This window comes from Carassius carassius, chromosome 1, assembly GCF_963082965.1.
Source record: "Carassius carassius chromosome 1, fCarCar2.1, whole genome shotgun sequence".
NCBI lineage: Eukaryota > Metazoa > Chordata > Actinopteri > Cypriniformes > Cyprinidae > Carassius > Carassius carassius.
The window spans coordinates 43,470,679-43,492,819 of record NC_081755.1 but is presented as its reverse complement, the minus strand read 5'-3'; the positions used below and the strand labels follow the sequence as shown (position 1 = coordinate 43,492,819).

The window sequence follows — 22,141 nt, the reverse complement described above, 5'->3', positions numbered from 1 at the left end:
AGTGCTAAAGGTTACTGCTTTATTACGTCTGAAAATAACATACCACCTGTAATAAACTAGCCTAAACCTAACCAATATTGTTGTTAAAAACAAATGTTAGATAAAAATGTTTTTCCCCTATGAGTCTGGGTGGGAAAGAACCATTTCAAACAGCTTTGTTTACTTAAAATAATGGGCCACATTTCCCATCTGTTCTGTTTACCACACATTTAAGAGATTCCTGCTTAAATTAGAGAATCATTTTGTTATGGTCCATTTAATTCACCTGTTCATTCTGCATTCTCGTTCTTACTCTGTGTGTCTCCATCTGTCATATTCTTTCAAATTTGCTCTGGAATATATCCCAGCTAATCAACATTAATGAACGCAGACACCTTTCACTGTCACTCACACTTGCCTGCGCCCTTCACATTTCATGTTAGATGGGCATCTATGGTTTGTCTCTCCTAGCGGAAGCATGCTCATCCATCCATGTGAAGACTGGCCAGCTCACCTTTTCATGAGTTTTGCCACCAGCAATCTTTCTTGTTGCAGTGAAATGTAATCGCAGTTGCTTTTGAGAAAGCAACATCCTCACAAGCAACATTTAAAAAGACAATAATCAAGAATTTGGCAAGTATGATTAATAGTGTGAGATTGTTGTTGGTCAGTTTACACCAGCTTATCAGCAAGGATTCAATATATATCAAATGTGGCACTGTTACAAAAAAAAAAAGGAAAGAAAAAAAAAGTATTTTAATAAAACAAACTAAAAAAGTATATCACAGTTTCCACAAAAATATTGAGCAGCACAACTGTTTTTAACATTGATAATAATCAGAAATGTTTCTTAAGCAGCAAATATTCAGAATGATTTCTGAAGGATCATGTGACACTGAAGACTGGAGTAATAAAGCTGAAAATTCAGCTTTGCATCACAGGAATACATTAAATTTGAAACTGCTTTGCAATAGAAGTCAACTATTTTAAATGTAAGATTATTTTTAAAAAAAAAAATTTTTTTTTACTATTTTTTATGACCTGTTATGATGCTATGATGAGCGATGCTGTATAGTCCCAGTAAAGTACATCAGATTGCAGTAGTCTGCTGAATCTTGCATAGACTAGATGCAATGCATAATTATACTGATAGATGCATCTTATTATTTTTAATATAGCATTGTTTTCCCTTGCTCTCTGTGACGCTATTAGAAAAGACCTCGGTTTATGGGTCACAACCCCTTGAGAACAATTAGGTTAAAAGAAGATAACAGTTGCTCTGCCTTAGTCTTTTACCTTTATTAAAGTAAAATTCCATTCAGCATTGCTTTTAGTATTGGTTTGTGCTTTGGGGAAATAAATTATATGGTAGCTGGCAAGATAACATTGCTTGGTATGTACAGCTGCATGGCTGGCCGCTTAACTTGATAAATCCATTATTTATGTTATGAGGCGCTTGCATGCCAGCTTCTGAAAACTTCATTGGAGAGACACAGCACAGTGTCACCTTAAACTATGCTTCTCTTCAAAACATTTGGGAACAAATGAGACCTTCTTAACTGCCCAAAATAAGATTGTAAGTTCAAGAGCCCCCAGGCAACTTGATGTGGTTTACATAAGTGTGTGTGAGAGCATCTGGCAGGGCATATGGGAGCATGTCTCTAAAAAAGTGGAAGTGTGAGTCAAAGAAACAAGAAAGAGAAAGACATTGGGAGAGGAGAAAACCATTTGAAAAGGAAGACAAAATGAAATAAAAAGCAGAGAGATTGCACAGATGTGGAAGTGAGCGATTCACACAGGCAAACCATATAAAACTGGACTAATTTAGATATAGTTATCTATTGTAGATATAGCTACAGTACACAGCAAATTGCCCAGTGTTCATTTAACTCCACAAGTGTGCATTTTACACTTCTCTGGTGTATATATAGGTCCCACCAGCCCGGTGTTTAAGTAACACTTTCAAAAGTGTTGAATATATACCCCTCGACAGTGTACATTATTTTACACCAAATGTGTACAATATACTCTAGTGTACACTGTGTATTACTCTCTGCAAGAGTGTATTATACACCGGTTCAAAAGGTTAGTTTTTACACTGACAGAGTAAAATACCTACCACATGGGATTATTCTAAAAATTTACAAAGATTAATTGTGCTTTTAGCACACTGGAATTAAGAAAATTCTCAATTCTAAATTCTAAAATTCTAAATTTCCGAATGCCATCCATCAATCTTCTTCCACTTATCCGGGGCCGGGTCGCGGGGGCAGCAGTCTAAGCAGAGAACCCCAGACTTCCCTCTCCCTAGACACTTCCTCCAGCTCTTCTGTGGGCACACCGAGGCGTTCCCAGGCCAGCCGGGAGACATAGTCTCTCCAGCGTGTCCTAGGTCTTCCCCGGGGTCTCCTCCCAGTGGGACGCGCCCGGAACACCTTCCCGGGAAGGCGTCCAGGAGACATCTGGAACAGATGCCCGAGCCACCTCAGCTGACCCCTCTCGATGTGGAGGAGCAGCGGCTCTACTCTGAGCTCCTCCCGGGTGACTGAGCTTCTCACCCTATCTCTAAGGGATCGCCCTGCCACCCTGCGGAGAAAGCTCATTTCGGCCGCCTGTATCCGGGATCTTGTCCTTTCGGTCATGACCCAAAGCTCATGACCATAGGTGAGAGTAGGAACGTAGATTGACTGGTAAATCGAGAGCTTCGCCTTGCGACTCAGCTCTTTCTTCACCACGACAGACCGGTACATCGACCGCATTACTGCAGAAGCTGCTCCGATCCGTCTGTCAATCTCCCATTCCATCCTTTACTCACTCGTGAACAAGACCCCAAGATACTTAAACTCCTTTCCGAATTTCCGAATGTTCAGCACTTTTTTTTTTGTATTTATATACAGATCACACAAACCTTTCAAACCCATTGGATTTATTTTCTCAAATTCAACAGACCACAAAGAAATTCAACTCATGATGTGTTAAAAAACACAATTAGTACAGCGTGCATAAAAAACTGTGTGACACAGCATTCAAAGAACAAATCATTTAAATTTCAGTCATTACTGCAATTCATATTACTACTGTTAAATGCTAATAGACTTTTTGAAATTTGTGAAATTTTTTTACACTTTAAAAAAACAAAAGTGATATTTTGCCTCATAGTGCATCCCCCAAACATGAACAAGCGGGCGTATCTTTCTGATGCATCAGGGATAGTGGATCATGAAGTGAAGCTTGGTAATAAGATTTCTTGGATAGAGTTCTTTGAACAGTGTGTGGTGTTCACAGATCAAATGTTTCAGATGAACAGTCATTCCATTCAAGATAACTGAAGAAAACACTTTATTATCTGCAGTAGAAGCAGATTTCTAATGAGGCAAAATGTCTGGATGGCATTGAGACCCAACCCATTCCCAGTTTAGTTTTCTGAAATATTAAATATCAATACATTGAAAAGTACAAAGTAGTACTTAGTAGTAGTAGTCATGGATGTTACTCTTCGAAGTGCCAACTGTCAAGATGTAGGGCTGTGTTGTCTGTGTTGAACCAAGGACTTCTTCAAAACTGCAAGAGGACTGAAAACAGAAAAAAAAACATTCGCGTATAAATTAATGTACACCTACACATTAACAACCATTCTAGGCATGTCATGCAATTCTACATAACATTAAGAGTAATCAACCTTGTGAAATATTACTACGCGATCCAAAGCTTCACGCACACTGATATTGACAAATTTCTGCTAGAAGGTGGTGGCAGGAGATAGACCTGTAAAAACAGAGAAGACATAACTATGTCCCAGTCTAAATTCAAAAAAGAAAACGCAAACCATAACAAATCTATATATAACAATATACATAAGTTATTTTATACACACATAAAGTTATGATCCTTGCTCTTGATTAGCATACATAATGAACTGCCTGTACCTCCTTGACTGGTGTGGCAGTGTTCTGAAATATCTCTTCCCAGCAGGCTTTTCTAAAACACTTTTCACAAGCTTAAAAACAAACAAAAAGAAAAATTTTAAAATCTTAGAAAACAACATTGACATTTTAGCAGGATTGCTAATAGAAGTCACAATTTTAAGTCACAGTTCAGTGCAATTTCAGTACAGTTAGGTTAAAAAGGCTTAAGACAGCCTACGGCCATATATGAAATCGTCCGTTTTCACTAACAAATACTAAATGTACGCAGAGAATGTCATTTAATTGCAGATTAAATTTCAATTAAATGATTATGTATTATAGTTTCACCATTGGCCTGTCAGGGTTGATTTCTTTTGGGTCCTTGTTCCTTATACTTGCTGTCAACTAGATGTATTTTATCCTTGATCTTGGTCTGACATTGTTCCATAAATGATGTATATGGAGAAACAGTAAAAGCTATTTCTTGTTCCCGACATACAGTATATAGCATAGTATAATAAAAAAGATGGAGCTTTATTCATTCTTTCTTTATTTTACTTTTTTCTTCATTCATTCATTCATTCTTTATTCTTTATGAGACATTGAGCAATCTGAGTAAAGTGACTATTTATAGTATTGTATGTTGGCCTTCACATATGCACAGTAAGTTTATACAAAAGTACAGTTTAAAAGGAATGAGTAGCTGTGTTGATTTAGTGACCAAATATAGGCTTGCACATTTGACATTTAGTGTATGTTATTGCACATATATTATTGCACCTTTACTGCATATTAATTATTGCACCTTTACTCCATATTAAGTGTTTCACATTTAGTAACCAGATCTGGTATTTCACCCTGACATACTACTTAGTGCATTTGTTTAAAGTTCTGATAAATAAAGTGTTCAGACAGTGGTATTGCAGATTGACATGCTGCATATTGTACAAGATTGTATGTTGCATGTTATATAGCAGCAGTATAGACAGAAGAGATTTGAATGAAATAAGTGACCGTAGTTAAAAGAATAACGCGGTTGGAAAAGTATTTTAACATCAGTGCATTTATGAGTTTAAAGTCCTGATAGCAACTAGGAAGAAACTGTTCTGTAAGCGAGTGGTTTTTGCTCTTAAGGATCTGTATTGCCTGTCTGTGGGCCGAAGATTAAACAGGTGGTGTCCTGGATGGGATGTGTCCCTGATGATGTTTTTTATCAACTATATAAAAGCTGTACCTGTCTACTGCCTAGATAGAAGACAGCTGAACAGGGAACTGACTTTCCTTAAAGCAACCTCATTCATTCTCAACATAGTCACAGTCTGGGCAAGTCGCTCGTTGTTTGATGAAGACCAGTATCACCAGACACTAGAACATGGGACTACTATGGTATTTTATATAAAACAGGCACCTTTTAAAAAAAAAAAGATGTGTCAACTGACATAGACATGGGCTGCTGGCAGCTCAGGAGCTTCGCTGTTAAATTACAATGAGATAAGTGATGTTTTACTATCTATACAGACAGAAGAAATAAGCAAAAGCATGGCACTATCAACACTAACAGTTCACTGAATACACTGTCATCTATGTTTGAATCTGCCAACTTCCATACTATGTAATAGATGAAAAACAAAATGCCACAAGAGTCTTTAAAATTCATAGTATATGTAAAACAGCATGAAAGGTAGTAGCAGTAGTAGTACTACTTCTGGTGAGATTGTTACGTGTTTTTTGATGGACACTTTGCTGTCCAGTAAAATCATCAGAGAGGATTTGTGATTGGCAGTAAAGTGATGCAACTGAGGTCTCTTGACAGAGACAACATGACAAATGTAGTATGTCCGAATTTCATTCATACTACACAACTTCATACTATATATAGAGAAAGAGTATACTTTTTGACAGTGGCAAAATTAGTTTGAGACTATCCAGGCTCATTGGAAAAGTGTGCCTTACATTTCTGCAACACTAAAAAAATCATACCTGTACGTACAAATCACTGCAGTTTCCAGTTGAAATTAACAATAGGTAGTAGGCTAAAACTCTGAAAACTTTTATTCCATTTCACACAAATTACAATGATTTAAAAGAGCAGAGTTTTGATCAGGAAAGCCCAATTTTCACACAGTTCCTTGCACAATATTATGATATAACCTTAAAAGAAAATTTGAAACTCATTTACAGCTTCACATGTATGGGCTTTCTAACAGTCAGTAGCTCACATGACATGAGCTGCACTTGTGAGGTGAAACGCTCCAATATAAATCCTGTGACACTACGTTCTTTAAAGGAGCTCAAACCCACATACAGTATAAGGAAGTTAAAATAGCATTGCGAATGCGTTATTTGCATTCATTAACACTATCAGGTATATCAGTTAGGTTCAGGGTTGGGATTGCTGTAGGGCTTATGTTATTTTCCAACATGATATAGCATTAACAATCCCCATACATTTGATTTCTCAACCACTCCAATACATGCCTGAAGCAACATTTCACAATTAATTTCGAAACTGCTGCGAAACGAAATATATATATATATATTCTTAGCATTGTAATTCAGTTTGAATTTTGAATGTTGTATTGTACTTTAAATGTTAAATTAATTTTAAATTAATTTAAATCGACAACCACTGCTCCCATCTGAACAATTGTATTGTGTTGGTTTTTTTTTTTGTCGTTTTTTTAGTTTTTCTTTTTGTGCCTCTTCATTTTAGATGATTATTGCATGAAATACTGTTCAATTAAATTTCCCAGGGGAAGTGAAACCTTGCACCCTTTAAATTTTAATCTCTTTTCCTGATGCTAGAAAGCATGTGTGTGAGTGTTTTTCTCTCATTGTGCTATCAGTGTCCTGAAATCCTCTCTTCCTGGCACATTCCTGGTGTGATTGGAAAGATTTGATAGTGCTTTAGTAGTGTGATGCTCTCACCACATTCTGTATTGTTGTTTATGTGTGAAATTTAAAGCTGAAGTGTGTCATTTTTTTATGTTAAAATGCTAAATACTATATCTTAGTAGACTGTAAATCATGCATTCAGAAGTTGATTTCTCTGAAAAGTATAAACACTGACTGGTGCTATCAAAACATTGGTTTGGTTGAACATCAGACTCAACCAATAGCGTGAATTTGAGGCAGGACCACCTGTTAGTTCAACCTCTTTCTCTAACAGTTGGCCCGTTGTAGCAAATTAAAAAGATCAACAGATTTAAATTAGGGCTGCACAATAATGGTTAAAAATATATGAATGATTACATTGCTCAAATTAAAATCACAATTATTAATCATGATTGGTGTGATTTGACTTTTTATGTAATCAGAATTATTGCGTGTCAGTTCATACACAGGGTTTATTTTACCTCATTGTTTCCTGATTTATTATATTATTAACACTCTCTACATGAAAACTGATAAATCATTAAGAAACTTCTCTTACCAGCTAAAACAGTGCAATGTGAAAATATATGAAAATAAGCTCTGTGTCTAACAAATGTTTATGACTCTTCACTATGATTCTTCATTATGATAATCTTTACAAATGAACACAACCTTTGAGAATTTTGAGGCCTTAATACAATTATCAGACATAAAGCTATATGTACTGTAGGCTATAAATGTCAATGTCACCACCATTAAACATCTGACAACTCTTTTAGCCTTTATTTATAATAAATAATAATAATAATTAATCTGATTATGTTTGAATAAAAAAGACACTTTGTCCTAGTATCTTGCTAATTTCCTTCCTTATTTTAATATTCTTCAAACAATCATGTTTGGATACATTCTAAACAGCTCTGGAATTAAACTTAATTAACTCAGCCCCAAACCTATTTTCTGGAATAAGCCAGCAAAGCAGTCAGGCGCTTCAAAAGAGAGCGACTTCAGTGAAAGAAAAATCTGAAATAGTGCATGGAAGTGAACATGAAAGATTGGTTCATAAACACTGATTAATTCACAATCAGAACACCACCATAAAGGGGCTCTGATACGTCACAAAATTTACACATGACTAAAGTCTAAAAACCTAAACTTATCTACAGTACAACTATGCATGCACTGGTACAATATTTCCCTCATGTTAGGCAAATCTAGTTTATCCTGCCATTATTAGGAAAAGAGCAAATAAGACTGGATTAATTCAGAGTTACACAATCCCCAGACCTTTGAATTGTACACACAATCTCAGTGGCCCCATGATTCACCTTTAACACTGCAGCCAATCTGCTCTTTTCAGACCGTAAGCTTGTGCACAAGGGCGTAACTTTGGGTCTACCATTGGGGGGGTTAAACTCGCGGCATATTTATTTATTTATTAATTTATTGTATTATTTTCTTGTGTAAAAGGTAACATGCTAATTTGCATAATTTAATTATGCAATCCCCCCCAAAACGGGTGACTGTATTGGAGCAAACAGCAGTTACAATTCAGTGACATTGGTTCTACACAGTCCCTGGCACCCTCTGGCTTTACCTCATAGGACACTGGCAAACGAACATCTAGCCAGCCAACTCCAGTCAACAAAACAAATCATCAGCTAACTCAGTGTTTCTCAAACTTTTCTGCCATTCCCCACTTCAGAGGTAGGAAAGGGTTCCGAGCCCCACCTGTCCCCAATCACCCCAACAAAATGTTAATAAACTAGGCTTTAAGTTTAACTGTTAAAATGTATTTTATTAACATCACATTTTAAAAACTTAACATCAAATAACAGCATTAAAAAATTTCAAATAAAGAAAATGAAAGTGCAATTATATTATCACTTTGCATGAAATAAGACTCAAAATTAGATTAAAAAATAATAATAATTGTGTTTGCATTTAGCCTCTGATAACATCAATACAAGTGTGGACTAACATTAACCTAGTTGTGCTTTGATTCATTTTGACACTTTGCAAAATCCATGCAAAAAGAACAACAAAAAAACAAACAAACAAACAAAAATAAAAATAATCTCAAATTGAACCAGAGGTGGTAAATTCCTAATAATGTACGTATTTCTTTAGGTATTTTAATAAGATAGATACCTAAAATACGTTGCGCATACAGCTCAAGTAATGCGATCGTTATAAAGGTGTTTGAACAACAAAACACATCCACTTGCACATATTTGACAATCGGAATATCAGATATATCCTGCTATAGCTAACACATTTGTGAAATTTTGAATAAAAAAGGAAATAAAAGCAGATCATCAGTCATTCAGCACTATTGTGGCTACGGTGTGACAAGCAATGAATGGCGCGTCTCCATGGGAACCATAAAGCGATACTACGATCAATAACGGTAGCCTTGAAATACTTTTAAACTTACGTGTGAAGAGGTTAAGTAACGTCAAGGCTTACATTTAAATGTGTCTTTGTTTTGAGTGTATGGTCAATAAATAAAGGAATTAAAAAGATGGGCACAAAACCTGTTTGTCATGTTTCTATTCCCTACACTTTGAGAAACGCTGAGCTAACTTAACAGCTAACTTAAGGGTACCTCCGTTTGGTCAGGATTTTTCGTTTTTCTTTTTTTTTTTCTTTTTTCTTTTTTTTTGGCTGGTGTCGACAAACAATAAAAAATCGTTGTCTGGCTGCCTTTCAGTGTCCTTTTCATCTTTCCGTCAGCTTTCTCCAACCATTCATCCCATCGACTGCGCAAAATAGTGAACAAACTTGGTACAGAAAGCGGGTTGGGTAATACCAGAGACTTTGGTAATACCAAATCGGTGCGGTGGGCGGGGGGTACATTACAGATTATTTAAAATATGATACTATCTTTCTTGCTGGCAAATTAAATTAATAAAGAAAATGAACAAAAGTATTCATTCTGAATATTTCATATCTATTTTAATCTGAATGATGTGATGATATTGGGGGGGTTATATTAGCTGGATCTGATTTTTGGGGGGGTCATGACCCCCGTAACCCCCGTGCAAATTACGCGCATGCTTGTGCAATATGTTTTAGTTGCTTCTCCTCTTGGTAACCCCATAGGGCATCTGAGCTCACCCTTATAATCCTCGCAGATTTCTCTGCTGGATACAGAACGACCTATAGACGGCATGCTGTGCATTTGATAATCTGTTAGTTTTGTTTCTACGGTGGTTCACTAAAAGGAAGCACCCTGTCTTGTTTTATATCAGCTAAGTAAATGTCACAACATGCATGGGATGACAGAGTGACCTGATGGAAGTGCTCGCTGGTCAGAGATGCAGGTGTAGACAGGTACACTCTGGATCAGTGCGTTTCCTCTGTATATTCAACAATCTCAGAGCCAGCAGTCATTTAGATCATTCCTCTCAGCTGTACTGATATCCTATTGCCATCACACTTTTTTTTTGTTTTGTTTTTTTCTACTGATAAATTTTTTTAAATAATTTGTTTTGTTTTTTTTTTGTTTGTTTGTTTTTTTTACATTTTTGGAAAATGTCTGTTATGCTCACCAATGTTGCATTTATTTGATCAAAAATACAGTAATAACTGTATTATAACTGTAATATTGTTTTCTATTAGAATATATTTTAAAATTTTATTTTATTTCTGTGATGGCAAAGCTTAATTTTTTTAGCAGCTGTTACTCGAAAACATTTATTAATATTATTATTATTATTATTATTAATGTTGGAACAGTTGCGCTGCTTCAGGTTTGGGGTAAGTAAGAGTTTTTATTTATCAAGGACCCATTAAATTGATCAAAAAAAGTGACAGTATAGATATATAGATACTTATGATGTTATAAAAGATTTCTATTTCAAATAAATGCTGTTCTTTTGAACTTTCTATTCCTCAGATATACTCATACATCATACTCAAATCCTGAAAAACGTTTGAGGGCTTCAACAAACATTAAGTAACAAAAACGATTTTTAACAATGATAATGATAAGAACAATTATTAATAACTATTGATAATAACTGAGCAGCAAATCAGAATATTAGAATGATTTCTGAAGGATCATGTGACACTGACGACTGGAGTAATGATGCTGAAATTTCAGCTTTGCATCACAGGAATGTATTAAGTTTCTTTTTTTTTATTGCAAAAATATTTCACAAAACATACTGTTTTTGATCAAATAAAAATGCAGTCTTGATAAGCATATGTTAATGTCAAAAACATTAATGTGGCATGTGCTCTGCACTATGACAATAAAGTTGTATCTCGTCTAATAGAAAATTATTCATGGCTAATCTCTTTAGGGTCTTGTGATGTGAATGTTACAGAATGGATTTGGCCTGCGGCTGAAATGTCAGTACTTCAGAGCATTGCTGAGTTTAGAGCTCTGTTGGAAATGTATGCATGCTTAACACAGTTAGATCTCTAATAATGTGATCACACTTGTGACCAGAGAGTAGAGTGAATCATTACTTGCTCAATATCCTGAGATAATGCAACTAAAGCGATAATACACCCCAGAATTACAATGCTGTCATCATTTAATTAGCCTCATGTTGTTCCAAACCCATATAACATTATTTTTTGCATGGAACAGAAAGGCTGCTCATTCCCATACAATGAACACTTATATTAACTGAAGACAAACACTCTTTAAAAGCACCAGACAAACATGTCAGGTTCGTAAAATCAGATTTGACAAAATATAAAGGGGTTCTATGTGTCAAGAGCATAAAAGTTTCTATGAAGTTCAAATCTTGTCAGTATCTCTGTAAAGATGACTTAGTATGCTACCCTTTCCTGTGGCTCTGGAAAAATCTTCCTGGCATTTGACAGGGGATCTGTAACCTTTGAGTAAATCCAGCCCTCCTCGTTCTCAATGTTGAGTGTAATTTATTTATTTTTTTAGTCAAGGGAGCTTGTAGAGAACATAAAGAATCCTAAATATATACTTAAAAAATTAAATAAACCACTGTTCGAAAGTTTGAGATCTTTTTTTATGACATTTTATAAAAACAGTAATACTGAAATAAGGCTTATTACATGAAAGAAATAGTTTTTTTTTCTATTTGAATGTATTTCAAAGGATTTTTTCCCCTATGTAATCAAAGTTGAATTTTCAGCATCATTATTCCAGTATTTAGTGTCACATGATCCTTTAGAAATCATTCTAATATGCTGATTTTCCAGCATCTCACACTTTTACAGGGATAGTTCAACCAAAAATGCAACTGCCCTTTAAGGCAGCACCTTAAGTTAAAAACATTTTATTTTTCAAAACTTCTGCATACTGAGCTATTCTGTTTTTAAATGCGTGCTTGTACAGTGAGCTTTGGTCTCCAAATGATTAAACCCCTACTGTGGAGTTGTTATGCGGATGTGTTATGCATGAACATTTATCTTACAATTAATATGCCATTTTCTTCTGAAGAACTGTGAGTTAACTGTCACATCACACACTAAAGTAACTCTCTGTTTAACAAATGCATTACCATTAATACAATATACTTTCACTCTTTCACTCTTCCCATCTGTTCTCCTTGCTCTTCTTTAATGCAGACTTTATGCATCTGTATTTAACTTGATTGTGTGCATGAATCACCTGCATGAGTCTGTTAAATGAGGCTAATGGCAACTATGTTAAATGTTGATGGCTTGGGCTTAATAGAGCCATAAGCAAAGCCTCTGTGTGTTTGCCTGTAGGTAATGCAGTTGCATTGTTAAAAATAATAGTAAATACTCAGTGCTCTGTTTATCATATAGCATTCATTCAAGGCATTAGAAAACAGATGTTCATCTCATGGGTCAGTGTGAAAGGTAATACAATGTGAAGCATCTGCGGGCAGAAATCAGAGCAAATGACTCTTAATGGATTCTTTCAGGTGAATGACAGAGTGCTTCAAATCTCAAGAACCTACCTTCATTTCAAACCATTTATCACATGTAGCTATTCTGTCTGACGTCAAGCCTTTTGTACTTTTCTTGACGTCTTTGGAACTTTGTAATTGCAGCATTTTTCATATTATAATTTGTGAACAAAAAGGAAGTTTTACCTGTTTTTGTCCATGCAATGAAAGTCAGTGGGGTCCAAAACAACTGACTCTCATCACATGGACAAAAACCCTCAGGCCATACCACATGTAGATGAGTTTGTTTCACTGAAACAGATTGAGATAAATTTAGCATTGCATCACTTGTGCACCAATGGATCTTCTGCAGTGAATGAGTGCTGTCAGAATTGTTGTCCAAAAAACATCGAAATAATGCATCATCCACACAACTCAGTCCGGTCTGCAGTCTAAGAAACTTCAAACCATTGCTCCAGGATCCATAATATTTACACACTTTCAGTGTATTTGTCTCCAGTGACAGCACTGCAGTGGAAAAAGAAACCCTAACTAATTGCTTTCACAACAAGAACCGTTTGAACACACTGGTGGCAATGCAGCTATTATTTAGTTTGCATAATGTGTGTATACACAGTGTGAAAACTACAGAAATATTGATGACTCATGTCAGTACAGAAAATCAGTTTCATGTGGTTTCTAATGGCGTTTCCTCTGCCCTCTAAAACCCACATTCATGTCACGCTTTCAGACAGTATTGAGACAACATGTTGTCAGTGAGTTGACAGGGCTGTCGATGCGGATTACATTGTTAATAGTACTATTTTAAGATATGCAAGAATGATGCCTGATGGTAGGTGTTCTGAGGTTAAGGCCAACCAACCAGTCACAATAATCCTCCAGTCCGCTCATTCCACCGCAACAAATACATGCGTTTGTTTTTCTGTCGTGGTGAGAACTTTACATCGACCCATATTGATTTATCCAATACTCCTAAAAGTAACCCTAACAGTGGCTTTTTGCTTTGTTTCATTATTTGTATGTTAATTTAGCCGTTTTCCTTATGGGCACTGCTGGCTGCTCTTAACAATGTAGGTGGTTTCAGGTTTTACCATGCCATTTTAGTCCTTCCAGTGTTGGCAAAACCCAAGCCACATAAACACACACACACTGAGATTGCACACTGAACATCTCTATAAAGTACCTAAGTCTGATCTTTGGAGAAAATTGTGTTCTCTACAAAGTTCAGGTTTAAAGTTCATCCTTCTAAACTTTTTGAATCAAAACTAAAAAAAAATAAAAAACATTGATTTTGAGATGCCAGTAAATGAAGCATTGACCAGTACAGGGTTTCTGAGAACTCACATAAATAGAGTACACTTTTTAAAAGACTTTTAACAGACTCCAAAAAAAGTGCACTTAAACGTCATTTTAAAAGTTTTACTTTGAAGTACATTTTAAATAATTGTTTGTCATGCTTAAAAAAAACTTCCTTTACTTTGATGTGGTGACTAACATACTGCTTAATTGTACATATTCTATGATTCAAAATTCAATTTATATTTTATGACCAATTTTTTTTGCATGTCATAAACATTACATTGTTCACAATTTTATTTCCATATATTCTCTTTTTAAACATTTGCTAAAGTCTATCAGTCATTAATTCCTGACTAATTATTTTCCTTTAGAGACCTGACAGTACAGATTTTATTTTATTTATTTATTTATTTATTTTTGTGATTAATCATAGAGGAATAACTTATTTTTTCATAAGTAACATGAATGGTGTTTTCTTGTGCAAAACTAGCTGCTCTAGTGCCAGGGTGGAGGATTTAGCATACAGTGTTCTTGGGTTTATTGACTAAAAAGTTAAGAGTTCTCCATCAAGTCTCCATGATATTTATAGATTTTTAAAAACCATTAGTCATACCATTTATAAAAGTATCATCACCTCTTCTCAACAACCTGCCTGATTTTAGGCATCATTCTTGTTTGTAGCACAATCGCTCCAGGACGAGTTTAATACTTAGTGCTAGTGGTTTTGAAAACCCCTTTATTTTTACAGCAGAAATCAACATTGTAATCCTCCTACACAGCTGCTTTAGCCTGAGCTTTGTTTTCAAGTTAAAGCAGTTCTGTAGGCGTATTACAGTGTTGAATCCTATTCTAAATATGTTCACAAATGATGCTCAAGCTAACAAAAGCAATGAATCATATGAACAATTATTTCCATTTTTTGTTTTCTGGGTAAGGCATGCTTTTTATAGCTGAAGTTGTTTCAGCATGAAGCAATCATACATGTGCCTGTTTGTCCACTACATAGTCAGAGATCTGTAAAGACGCAGCATGACATACAGTAGTAGAAGAAAGTGGATGAATGAGGATTATAAATCAATCTCTTTCACAAAACGTAGTGTGCTCCCTACATAGGAATCCTTTTAGGCACCATAACTGCATTCATGAAGCAAAAGGCTTTTCAAAAAATACAATACCTTATTTTGTTCTTTTGGCCAAAAGTTGTCAATAAAACCCTGTGAACACTCGGTTATGTTTTTTTGTTTGTTTGTTTGTTTTGTTTTGCTTTTAAATTGAACTTAGGGGTAGTATAAATAAAGTAAATAAAATGGTCCCAGTATAGAACCTTGTTGAATGCCACATTTAAAATGTACAGATATTGATGTAAAACACAATTCTTGCTGAGAATGTTTTTTTTGTTGTTGTTTTTTTCCACAAGATATGATCAATTTTCTCCAAAGCTGAACTAAGATCCAATAAAATCAGACCTATGCAGCTACTAGAAAAAACATTTTAAAAAAAATTGAAACATTTTTATATTTAATCATAAATTGTATCACATCAGTTTATCCAATATTATGGTGACATGCATCCTCTTTTTCCTGGAAAAAAAGATTGTTACCCTATCCAATATGGTGGATGAAGTCCAACTCATCCAGTAACATCAATACAAATTGTTCAATTCTATTACAAATGTACTGTTTTACCCAATATTTATTTGCTAGAACGGGATACTTTTGTGGCAAACAGAATTGCTACCCTGTAGAGTCAAAATCAGTTACTTTATGTAGGATGTTGCCTTTGTAGACAGTAGACAATAAGTCAGCTCAGTTGGTTTTGGAACAAAGCCATTGAGTCGCATCTGGGACATACCAGACTTGGTGTTGATAGAAATGGCATGGTTGAGTAGATGGAGTCAGCTTAGTCCGTGAGTATCGCTGCTGACACAGGCAAAGATGCAGTGACATTAATCTGAACCGCTGTGAAGTGACAGCATGTGGGGTGCAATGTGACAGGAGTATGTTGCACTAGCACTCTCAGACATTTCCTACCGCATTCTTCGCTGGCATACAACTGCGTCAACATGCTGGTTCATGACACCAGTATCTCTGAGCCCTCTGTGAGCTTCTAATCAGATCATAGGTCCCTAACTGTCATGTATCAGTGGGAAACAGGTGCTCTAGGAACTGCACTTGCTCTCTTATCCCAGTTTAATGGTGTAAAAGGGCGTAGTGGGAAACCTTTTTGGGGTCACACTGTCTGTCTGGCTGTTATCGTCTGCATGTTAATGTTCTTTTTGAACTACAATTTTAAATTAAGTTTACAACATGTTAAAGGCTTTGCATTTGTATATAAAAATGAAAAAAAAAAATCACAGTATGTGTTCTAATTATTTTTCACAATCTAATAAATTCTGATATTTAAAATATCATTTTAAAGGACCAACCTTTGTCCTGTTATTTTACTAAAACATATTTCACATTAACAGTGTCCATCTTTACCAAAAAAAAAAATTGTTGTGCAGGTTAGCCTACTGTATGTAATTATATCTTGTATGGAAGCCAGTTTCTTCTAAGTTTAAAATGTACAAAAAACATCTTTTTACGTGTAATTGCGTTTATATGTCACAATTCAGACTTTTAGTCTCAGAATATGCAATTATGCATTTATATTTAGTTTTTTTAATAGCACGTGAGATACTTCTAAAATAAATGGAAACATCAGCTAGAGAAATTCACAGGTTCAATGGCTGAGTGCCAGCCTCATTTCACTGGGAAGAGGTATCAGTGCACCTGTAAATCTTGTGCGTATTTATCTATGTATAAATGTCAGATCTCAGTAAGTTTGACTGCTGCTGTGGTATTAAACATTCCACTAATTAATTTGTTCAAGTTTGGGTCACTAAGCCCAGATCTCACCAAAATGGCATGGCTGTAATTACATATGTGTCTATTCACTCTCACTGGGCTCTTCAGAGGGGCATGAGTGCAGCCCTGTATTATGTGCTTTAGTCAGAGAGGTTTGTTTGCTCTTTCATGACAGTCAGTGCTCCCATTGTGCAAAATGCCAGAATAAGAGTGAATGCTCAATGCGTTGTCAGTTTTTTGCTTAATAGGCAATCATAGTCACCTCTGTAATTACCTTCTCTATTGAATTTAAATAGTATTAATCAATGAAAACCTCTGGGAATAAAAATCATCACTAAAATGACAATATTGAATGATTATTGGTGCACAGTTACTGAGATCACTTCATAATATCGGTCGTGCTTCATATTATTGTGTTCATGTTATACCTGTTACTTTACTTTACATTATTTTATTATACTGTTATACAGGCCTACTTCTGTTCAGACATTTGGGTCAGTCATTTTATTAAGAAATAAATACTTTTATTCAGCAAGGACACTGATTCATTATAACTAAAGACTTTTATTAAACTGGTTAAAAACTAAATTGTATCATTATTTCTTAACTAACGTTACACTTGCTTGAATAGCTACAGCTACTTAACAATTTAGCTTAACCAACAGACTAGAAATTAAATCAACAGACATTTAGATTTAAATGCTAGCTTAACTTCAGAGCTTACAGAGATGTGCATGCTGACAGATGTGTGAATGAGCAGCCGAAGTGGAAAAAAGCCCAGTGGGCTGCTAGCATAAAGCTAACTGTGTGTTTTGTCTTTGAACAGTATCTCATTATCTACAGCCTCTGAGCCACTAGTCATTATTTTGCACTTTTCACACCAAATTTTATGTGTGGCCTTTGGGTTTGTTTAATAAGCTCAAAACGCATCTGTGACAGTTACTTTTTTAAGCCATTGCTGGCAGAGATTGATTTAAAGATTTGAGAGTTGGCTAAAGTTGCAGCTTTAGGTAGGCTCGTATATATTTCTTTGTCAGTTTTTTCTTGTTAAGCAAGATTAGCCTAATAGGACTCAAGTGCTATTCCTGGGCAATATTCCCCAACTTCCTTCTAACAGCATTCCAGCATGTGCTTGAGGCGAGGTCTCAGGTGTTGAAACTGTCACACAGTGTTAGCGCTGTCTGTTGCAACAGTGGTGGGGGATGAATTTTTAAAGTGCCTCTGGTGCACATAAACTTTCCTGACCCATGACTGAATTTTAATTTGCTTAAACAGCTCATAACAAAATGGACCTGTGGTTTGTTGCTTCACACATCAGACAGCTAGACTGCTAACAGGTAAACCATTTTGAACAGCTAAATTTACCTTTTTCCCTCAAATTATACTTAATATTAAAAAAAGCATTTAAAGGATAGTTCACCCAAAAATGAAAATGTTGTCATTAATTACTCAGAACACAAATGAAGATATTTTTACAAAATCCGAGAGCTCTCTGACCCTCTAAACACAGCAATGTACCAGAAACGTAGTCAGTTGTTCCAACCATAAATTCATGAAGCTACAAGAATACTTTTTGTTTGCAAAGACAACAAAAATAACAACTTTATTAAACAATTCTTCTTTCACTTTACCGTCCTCCACCATTATAGAGAGTCGTTTTTGTGAACACTGATGATACATGGACTATTTTAACAGTATCCTTAGTTTTTTTTTTTTTTTTTTGCCTGGGAATATTTCAGTTACATTGCTGGGTCAGAAAGCTCTCAAATTTAATAAAAAATATATTATTTTGTGTTGAGAAGATGAATGAAGGGCTTACAGGTTTGGAACAACATGAGATTGAGTAATTAATGACAGAATTTTCATTTTTGGTTTAATTATTCCTTTAACACTGATACAAATAATAATTTTTATTATTATTATTTCAAGATCATCATACTTGATAATATTATTAATATATAAGCTTATAATGTCATTATATTTATATATATATATATATAATGAAAATTCCATCCTCGTTAGTTTCATTTTTAAATCTAATAATATTCTGTTAGTGTTGAATTCGTGTTTGATTTAGTTTACTTATTATAAATAAAGATGTTAGAAGACCTTCATGCTATTTGACGTCTTTTTAAATATGCATCATATACACAAAAAAAGCCAGAAAAATTATATAAAACCTATAATAATTTCTGCAGTCAATAAAGCAAGCCAGTTTTTGTTCTATGCATAAACAATAGAAAATATTACATAAACTAGGTTTATTTTTTTATTTTTACATGTAGTAAATGTGATTTGCTTTTAGACAAAATGAACAAATCAGGTTAAAACAATGGTTTTCAATTAGACAAATATAAAAATCCACTTTAAATAATTTACATGGTTATTTTACTTTTTATTTTTTTAGTGTACCTAACCTTGACAGTCTTAGCCAGTTGGTTTGGTTAATGAAAATACTTGCAGCACAACCTACTGTCCATATTGTAATTCTCTGTCTGTGTGTTAGGGTTTAACAGTTGACCTCTTCTCCCTGGAAGAGTTTTGACTGAGTCACACATACCCAACTAATCATTCTGATGGATTTCTGCAGGACGACAAGAACTTCAGATTTAATGCCTTCTGTGATCTATTGGAGGCTTTAGTATATGGTGAGCATGGTGTGTGGAAAATTTATTTTCTGAAATATTTAAATATTTAACATGGTGGACACGATTTTATTTTGGTAAAATCACCTCTAATGGAATGACTGCTCATCCCTCAAGATTTATAAAATGGTTTGCAGGTTTAAGACAGACATTTGGCTTTCTCCAAATATGAGTTCATCTGTAAGACTGAAATTAAGTAAATTATGACTCAGCAGAATGTTTTTGTTTCTATGTTTTGGTCAGGGGTTTTGCAGTAAGTTTCGTGATTCTTAAACATGAATGTATACCTCTTTGTGCTTGTGTCCTGGAGATGGATGGAAGTGATTTCTAAATAATGCAGCCCAGCTTTCGGTTCCAAAGCTGGCAAGATCTTAACATTCAGATTTGGATGAGAGATACTAAGCCAGTTCTCCAATTCAGTTTCATAATTGTAGCATTTAAAGTAAATAGATGGAAAATGAAAAAAAAAAAAACCACATGAGTGTGAACTGAACATGAGATGAAACCAAAAAACAATCCCTACTGGCCCTCCAGAGAGAAATGCAAAAGAACTAAAAGATTTGTGACAGCAAGTCTGACTGCAGGGATCAACAGAGATATTTTTTCTTGTGGCTCGCCAGCCTGTATATTTTACTTGCCCTGCAAACATTTTCACTGATCCAACCACAAAAACAAACCAACAAACAAACAAACAGATAAACAAACCAAAAATGTATATATATGACATTTTTGGTTTGTTTATTTGTTTGTTTGTTTGTTTGATTGTTTGCTTTGTGGTCAATAAAATCAATATATATATACAGTACAGACCAAAAGTTTGGACACACCTTCTCATTTAAAGAGTTTTCTTTATTTTCATGACTATGAAAATTGTAGATTCACACTGAAGGCATCAAAGCTATGAATTAACACATGTGGAATTATATATGGAATTATATACATAACAAAAAAGTGTGAAACAACTGAAAATATGTCATATTCTAGGTTCTTCAAAGTAGCCACCTTTTGCTTTGATTACTGCTTTGCACACTCTTGACATTCTCTTGATGAGCTTCAAGAGGTAGTCACCTGAAATGGTCTTCCAACAGTCTTGAAGGAGTTCCCGAGAGAGGCTTAGCACTTGTTGGCCCTTTTGCCTTCTGTCTGCGGTCCAGCTCACCCCTAAACCATCTCGATTGGGTTCAGGTCCGGTGACTGTGGAGGCCAGGTCATCTGGCGCAGCACCCCATCACTCTCCTTCTTGGTCAAATAGCCCTTGATGCCTTCAGTGTGACTCTACAATTTTCATAGTCATGAAAATAAAGAAAACTCTTTGAATGAGAAGGTGTGTCCAAACTTTTGGTCTGTACTGTATATATATTAGGGGTGTAACGGTATGTGTATTCGTACCGGACCGTTTCGGTACAGGGCTTTCGGTACGGTGCACGTGTGTACCGAATGACCGAATGCAATATTTTGTGCGCAGAACATTATACATTTTCGTGTTTCCAAACGAACATATTAAGTGGCGGAAGTCTCCGCGTTCAGCGCAAATCCCGCCCTGCAGCTGATTCTAAGGCCGGTGGCACACTGGCTGGGTGGCGTGAGCGTGGCGTTTCTGCTGTTTGTCAGTTGCTTCGCGTTTTCTGTGTCTTTAAACACCAGAATCGTGTCTGACGCGGCGCTGGCGCGCTGCTGCTGCTGTAGGTGACATAGAGGGAGGCCGCCGAGGTGCCGACAGACCAGGGTTTATATCTCAAGTATCTATACTTCATGTTGAGCATAATATAAAGCCTACTGATAAAGGACACCATCAACAGTATTGACGGCAAAAAAGACTATGTTTGACAGGTGCAATATGCCAGTGTGTCACCGGCCTAAGGTTTTCAAAAGGCATCACGCGAGTGTGAACATCACTACAACTAGGAATAAAATGATTGTAATTCAAACGCCGCTCCCGTCGGCATTTAAACAGACCTTTGCTCTTAATTCCGATCGGTCCAACACAATAACGAAATCTGAGCAGGTCTAAAAACTGAAACTGTTCATGCTGCACTTTACACTTTGGAAAAGTTATGTATTTTTTAAAATATGAGCAGGCCTACAAGCTGGGATTGTTAATGCTGCACTGTAATCATAGTTATTTATTTATATTTTTCATTATATTTTATTATATTATATTGGTTTGAGACCGAGAGTATTTTATTTAGTGGAGAACTTTGCAGCAGTATTTTATTTCTTATTCTTTTTTTATTTTATTCTAAATTATATTTTATTATTTATTTTATTAAAAACTATTTTTAAAAAAGTGTAAACAAATTGTTAAAAAAAAGTTTATAGTAATAACCAACCTGCAGTTTAATGTTTGCATTTCTTTCCCTTACTGTACCGAAAATGAACCGAACCGTGACTTTAAAACCAAGGTACGTACCGAACCGTGATTTTTGCGTACCGTTACACCCCTAATATATATATATATATATATATATATATATATATATATATATATATATATATATATATATATATATATGTACAGTATATATATGTATGTATAGATTTTTAACCAACATTGTAAGTATAATAAACATAATACAGTAATCTAAAAATAATAGACCATTTATCTCCACCTACTGACATAATACATGAGTAATCATTGCAAGACGCACAAGGATGCACGCTTATCAGACGAGATTTAAACTTTGACCAAATTAGCCGAATTAAAAGTATTATTTCCTGAT

At 35.2% G+C, this 22,141-nt stretch overlaps 1 protein-coding gene across 3 annotated transcripts in view; it reads left to right on the top strand.

The window, feature by feature from the left end:
* The window catches only part of LOC132151841 (glucagon receptor-like), a 60,061-nt gene that overhangs the window by 10,724 nt on the left and 27,196 nt on the right, over window positions 1–22,141 (top strand). Inside the window, exon 2 of one of the 3 annotated variants that reach the window (XM_059560286.1) lies at window positions 19,293–19,424. The exons of the other annotated variants lie outside the window; for them this stretch is intronic. The gene's annotated coding sequence lies outside the window, so the exon portion shown is untranslated. The remainder of the gene's footprint in view (window positions 1–19,292; window positions 19,425–22,141) is intronic. 3 annotated transcript variants of the gene reach the window in all.